At 37.0% G+C, this 7,218-nt stretch overlaps 1 pseudogene; it reads left to right on the plus strand.

The window, feature by feature from the left end:
* The first annotated feature begins 1,881 nt into the window (after positions 1-1,881).
* Positions 1,882-7,005, plus strand: LOC145684746 (NADH-ubiquinone oxidoreductase chain 4-like; annotated as a pseudogene).
* The last annotated feature ends 213 nt before the right edge of the window (positions 7,006-7,218 follow it).

Consider the following 7,218-nt stretch of genomic DNA (forward strand, 5'->3'; position numbering starts at 1 on the left):
GAGAGAGAGAGAGAGAGAGAGAGAATATATATGAAAAGCAAAAGATGTTTTTACGAATAAAGGAAATGCAATCAAATTATGCCAATCACTACTTTCAGTAGTCTATGTGTTCCTCTTTATCAGAGAATAGATCATTACTATTAGCCTTATTCATACATTAAAGTCGTTGTCAGTTTTCACACATAACAGAACATAAGAAACCCGAGTTTATACATTAACAATTGTTATAGCTTGTAAATCGACATGTACGTGAAATAAGCTTCATCAACTCTGGAGGTGTTTGACACCTTTTCATCTCCACTGGAGACAAGGCATTTTCCATCTTTACTCATCCGCAGTCGGTTGGGTTCAATTTGTCTTTCCATAGCTGGACCTGAAGGTACACACGGTACGAATGTTGGGCAGCGGCGTCAGTTGTAGGAGGTAATGATGAAAAGTCAAACGTCAAATCCCCCTCAAATTCATTGTACTAATATTGTTCCTAGATAGGGGATAGCTGATAATAGATTTGTAATAACTGTTGCTCCTCAAAAAGATATTTGACCTCAGGGTAGGACGTAACCGACGAAAGCAGTTGCTATCACTAGTAGTAGAATAGCAACTCCTACTCTTCAAGTATGAAGGTAGAGATAAGAGCCGTAGTATATTCCTCGACCGACGTGTAAGTAAAGGCAAATGAAGAAAAAAGATGCTCCATTAGCATGTAAAGTACGTAAAAGCCACCCAAAGTTTACATCTCGACAGATGTGAATTACTCTATTGAAAGCTAATTCAATACTTGATACATAATGTATTGCTAGAAATAGGCCCGTAGCAATTTGAATAATTAAACATAAGCCGAGAAGAGAGCCAAAGTTTCATCAATATGAAATGTTAATAGGAGCTGGAAGATCTACTAAAGCGTTGTTAGCAATTTTAAAAAGAGGGTGATGTAAGCGAATTGGTGTTGACATATGACTTAGAGGGCCGAAGAGGGCCTTGGTATAGTGAAGTGATCCTTACTACTGCAATTAATGTAATAAATAGGTATGTTGCTAATATAATAGTATTTATTAAGATTGATGTTATATAAAATTTTATACCAGGAATTTCTTGGTAATTAGTTGTATAGTGATGTGGATCTGGCAGTGAAATTATATTTGGGAGTATAAGAGGGTCAATAATTATTATAAGGGTTAAGAGGAGTGGAGCTAAGGAAATTAGTAGGAAAAGGTTAGGTGTTAAAGTAAATATTTCATTTGATGCTAGTCTTGTAACATAAATGAATAAAACTAACATACCCCCTAGAAAAACTAGGAATAGAATGTAAGAAAATCAAGGAGATTCTCTTATAGTTGAAATAATTAAGCAGGTAGTAATAGTGTTAACAATAAGCATTAGTCCTATTGATAGAGGGTGAGATATTTGAATTAGAATGAATCTTAAAACTACTAAAATTATAAGTAATATTCAGGTTATTTTAATTTCAAGAGGTAGTTTATTAAAATATTAGTTTTGGGGACTAAAGATAAGTTTGCACTTTCTCTTGATGCTTTTAGAATTTTATTCATTAATGGTTTACAAGACCAACGTTTTAATTAAACTATAAAAGCTTATGAAAATATTATTTATTTTGTTTTCTTGTTTTCTAGTTATTTTAGGAATAGCTTGTTTTGTTATTCAGCGTAAGCATTTACTGATGGTTTTATTAAGACTTGAATTTATTGTGCTGATAAGTTTTTTACTCCTATCTTATTCTTTAGGTAGCCTGTATGTTGAAAATTATTTTTGTTTATTGTTTCTAACTTTTAGTGTTTGTGAAGGTAGCCTAGGACTATCAATTTTGGTGTCTATTGTGCGAACTCATGGAGGCGATTATTTGAATTCTTTAGTTGTGTTACGATGCTAAAATATTTAATATTTATGTTGTTTTTCATACCTTTAGGTTTTAATTTTAAATTATGGTGAGTTGTTAAGTTTTGTCTTATTGGGGTTTGTTTTTTATTTATAATAAGAAATAGTATAGGACTGGTTCCCTGGGAGGTGGGCTATTATTTGTGGAGTGATAGTTTGAGTTATTCATTGATTTTATTAAGTATTTGAATTGTTATTCTTATAATTATGGCTAGAGAAGGTGTCTTGAGAAATTCATTTTATAGTGCAAGCTTTATTAGTTTAGTTTTATTGTTACTTATTTTACTTTACTTGAGATTTTCTTCTTCTAGATTGTTTATATTTTTTTTGAGGGTTCTTTAATTCCTACACTATTTTTAATTTTGGGCTGAGGTTATCAACCCGAACGAGTACAAGCAGGGATATATTTATTATTTTATACCTTGTTTGCTTCACTTCCACTTTTGATTGGTATTTTTTACTTGGAATATATTAAGGGTAGCTTATTGATAATTAATATGAGAAGTGTAATAGATTTAGGAATTACATATTATATATGATATTTTGCTTTAGTAGTTGCTTTTTTAATTAAAATGCCTACATTTCTGGTTCATCTTTGGCTACCTAAAGCACATGTTGAGGCACCTGTAAGTGGCTCAATAATTTTGGCGGGAGTTTTATTGAAGTTAGGAGGATATGGCTTATTACGTATTATGTATTTTATAGAAAATGTAGCTGTAAGTATAAAGGACCCTGTGTAAGTTCTCGTCAAAAATAAAAGTTCTATTTGCCTCGCTTTTTTGCTGGATTCCTATAGATATAAAGACAACTCCTCAGGAAAAATATATTTCGACGACACTGATAACGATTTCAAGAAAGTAGGGCCAAAATATCGTAAATGTTTATAATGGAGTATATGGGAAACTACATGTTATATTCGGATTTTTGTAGGTACCGTCCACAACTCTGAGATCAATGATTTGCACATATGATGTGCATCAGAGTACGGGACAAATAATAGGTAGAAACGAAAGTGGTGTTATGTTTCCTTTGGCTGATACAAGGTGTTGAAATTGGGCTCCATCTGGTAGTTTAATAGACTGTATGGGAGAGTATTTGGTGGCTGGGAATTGTATTACGTACCATCAGCGCCTCCGAAATGCAGATCAAGATGATGTAGTGTTCCTCCAGAAGGCAGGGCTGTGACCCGAAGGTCCCTGGGCAAGGTGAATCCACGATGGTTTACCATTGCCTGCCATGAGATGATGACGTCCGAAGGATGGAACCTACAGTTGAACATGGGATCCGCACTTCCTCTGTCCCACCGGGAATCGAACTTGAGATCCTATGATTACAAGGCGAAGAGCTTATCCATTCATCCACCGGGGACATATTCTGACAAATAAGACCATTGTCATATTATGATGTACAGCAGAGTAAGGGGTAAATAATAGTTGAAAACGTCAGTGGCATTATGTTCTGTTTGACCGATCCGGACGTTTGAGGTTGTGTATATGCAAACATTAGCTTCATATTCGCTATCTGTCTGTTGCGAGGCTGCCTCTATCGAGGGAAGTACAGTAGAAGCGTCATTGTGGAGGTGTTGATTTCTGTAGTAGCTTACTCGTCTTTCGTGACTGCAAGTAGGTGGTGATCGATTCGTGTGTTGTGTCTACTTCATTGTGCCTACAAGAAGTTGCAATTCCTGCATGCCTTTGTCCAGTGACTTTTGTTGTTCTGTTTCTCGCGATATTTATGCGAACTTTGTTGTTGTGTACTATTTAGTGTTATTTTCTGGTGGTCCAGTGTGAAAACGTGTAATGCAAAAGCCATATTATTCATTTCAAAACAATTTGGTGACGTGTGTAACAAATGGCTTCTGGTGGAAGAACGGATAAACATCGGCAATGTTCGTGTGCGAACTATGGTTTAGAGGGCAAAGAAAGCGCCCGGTGTGTGGAAGTGAGTTCTCACAAGCGGTTAGTTACATGCATGGGAGCAAAGGTAAGTCATTCCAGTGCTTCGGTCCGTCAACAGTACTATGTACAACATGCTACATAAAGGCAAGTTCTTATGTGAGAAGTGTGCAAAAACAACCAGAAATGGGTAGTCAGGGATCGGATCTCAACGTTGAAGATACGTCAACTGTGCCTGTGCACATGAAGGTAAACCTCGCAAAAATTCCTGAAGAACAGTTAGTAGTGTTCAGGGGATTGAACAATGAACAGTTGACTGTGCTGTGCAGCTTCTGTGACACATTACATAACAGTAGTGTTACAAGCGTTGAAACCAGGCTGGGCATGTTGTTAATGAAATTCAGGCATGATCTCTGTAATGACTTTCTGAGAGCAATATTTGGATATCCATGCCACGGAAGTGTGTCAAATGCTTTGAAATCAGTTAGACAGGCTTTGATGAGGCAGTTTGTACCGTCCGTATTGGGTTCAAATCATTTATCTCGTTCGTTTCTTCTGAGCAAGCTTCCAGCTTGGGCCCGCAAACTTTGTGGGGTAGGGGATGATAAGCTGGTTTTAGTCTTTGACAGAACATACATTTACACCGAAAAATCGACGAAGTACACTCTGCAATGGCGTCTGTTTAGTGTGCAAAGAAGACGTCCGTTAGTGAAACCCATGATGATCGTTACACCCAGCGTGTACATTGTCGACATTGTTGGTCCATTTGTTGGTGTAAATACTGATGCTAGTATTAGAAACTCTATGTTCGCCAACACAGCAAATTGTTTAAACCAGCTCCTACAACCGGGGGACTGCGTTTTGGTTGATAGGGGATTCCAAGATTCCATGACAGTGTTGGAGGAGGAGGGGATTATTGCGAAAATGCCATGTCTTTTAAAAAAAGGGGAAAGAAGCAGCATGACTGCCTGGCTGCAAACCAACCCCGTATTGTCACAAAGGCAGGCAGTGTGTAGAAGCGAAAAATGGCCATCTCAAAATGAAGTACAAAATGTTTAGGGATAGGGTTCCAATTGCGGCTCTTCCCTACTTACGCGAGTATTTACTCATTGCAGGTGCCTTAGAGAATCAGTTTGCGCTTCCATTGACCAACAATGCACCAGAAAAGTCTGACGAAAGTATTGAAATCTTATCACGTTCTCGTTTAACAAACGAACTACAAAAGAAACTACAGACATCCGGTGATACTGACAAACGCTCAGCAAAGATTTGGGAACCGTGTGACGGATCATCAATTACTGACTTCCCTCGATTGACAGAAGAAGACTTATTCAAAATCACGCTTGGAATTTATCAAATCCAAAATGCTCACGCATATGCAGCAGAGCACATGAAATCTGATGGTAGTTTTTCACTGTTCCATTTGCATATCACTGCACACATCCTGAGGTTTAAAATTCAATCTCGACATGTACAGAGTTTGCAGTACACACTTTTCATTGAATATGATCCAGAAAAATCAGGAGCCGACGATATTCTTGGATGGTACTGCAAATGCCCCAGTGGAGCGCGTGTTCTCGGATGTTGATTGCATGTGGCTTCCGTTCTTTGGTATCTTGGTGTTGCTCGTTAGGAAACTGTTCATTTTCCAGCTTCGCACCTAAGTGGTATTTTTCTCGACACTAAGGACATACACGATAATGAAGATCCAGGTATGAATTAACTTTGGTTATAAGGAGATCTGCTGCACATGTTGACCACTAATCGTGGTGTTGCCATTCACATCTACGGACAATATTGTCTATTCCTATAGAATTTAACACTTTGTGATCTTTATGTTTCCGATGCCTTATTTGTGTGTCTGTATATGTGTGTGTATGCGTGTGTGAAACAGACACAAGCACTTTCTTTTCTGCCTATTTCGTAATATTAAATATCATAATATGACAATGGTGTTATTTGTAAGATTGTGTCCCCGGTGGATGAATGGATAAGCTCTTTGCCTTGTAATCATAGGATCTCAAGTTCGATTCCCGGTGGGACAGAGGAAGAGCGGATCCCATGTTCAACTGTAGGTTCCATCCTTCGGACGTCATCATCTCATGGCAGGCAATGGTAAACCATCGTGGATTCACCTTGCCCAGGGACCTTCAGGTCACAGCCCTGCCTTCTGGAGGAACACTACATCATCTTGATCTGCATTTCGGAGGCGCTGATGGTACGTAATACAATTCCCAGCCACCAAATACTCTCCCATACAGTCTATTAAACTACCAGATGAAGCCCAATTTCAACACCTTGTATCAGCCAAAGGAAACATAACACCACTTTCGTTTCTACCTATTATTTGTCCCGTACTCTGATGCACATCATATGTGCAAATCATTGATCTCAGAGTTGTGGACGGTACCTACAAAAATCCGAATATAACATGTAGTTTCCCATATACTCCATTATAAACATTTGCGATATTTTGGCCCTACTTTCTTAAAATCGTTATCAGTGTCGTCGAAATATTTTTTTCCTGAGAAGTTGTCTTTATATCTATAGGAATCCAGCAAAAGAGCGAGGCAAATAGAACTTTTATTTTTGACGAGAACTTACACAGGGTCCTTTAATTTGATTTGGTATTAGAGTTGTGGGCATTTGATCAGTTAGATTAGTATGTTTACGACAAGTTGATGTAAAGTCTTTAATTGCTTACTCTTCTGTTGCCCATATAGGCTTAGTGTTGATAGGCTTACTAACGATGGGACTATGAGGATTTAGAGGTGCTCTTACATTAATAATTGCTCACGGTCTGTGTTCTTCAGGATTATTTTGCCTCGCAAATATTTCTTATGAGCGTCTAGGAAGTCGAAGACTGTTAATTAATCGAGGAATACTGTCTTTTATGCCGAGTTTAGGGTTGTGATGGTTTTTATTAAGAATCTCTAATATAGCTGCACCACCAACATTAAATTTATTAGGAGAAATTAGTTTGTTAAATAGAATTGTTGGTTGATCTTGATTGAGTATATTAGGGTTAGCTTTACTTTCTTTTTTTAGAGCTGCCTATAGACTATATTTATATTCATATACTCAACATGGAATGCCTTATTCTAATTTATATTCTTGTTGAGGAGGAAGTGTGCGAGAATATTTATTATTGATATTACATTGGTTGCCTTTAAATTTATTAATTTTTTTTGCAGGACCGAGATTCTTATGGTTGTAGTTGCTTGAGTAGTTTAGAATAAAATTTTAGTTTGTGGAACTAAAGAAGGTTTAATTGCCCTTCGGCCATGGTTTGACCTTTTTCAATTTGTATTACTAGATTTGCCTTTTTAAATAGAATGAGTATTCTTTTATTCATAATAGGCTTGAATTTTTTAATCAATAGATATAGAGTATTTATTGAGTGAGAAGTTATTTCTTTTAATAGAAATAA

The sequence above is a fragment of the Thermobia domestica genome, chromosome 5, assembly GCF_964235325.1.
Source record: "Thermobia domestica chromosome 5, izTheDome1.hap1.1, whole genome shotgun sequence".
Lineage (NCBI taxonomy): Eukaryota > Metazoa > Arthropoda > Insecta > Zygentoma > Lepismatidae > Thermobia > Thermobia domestica.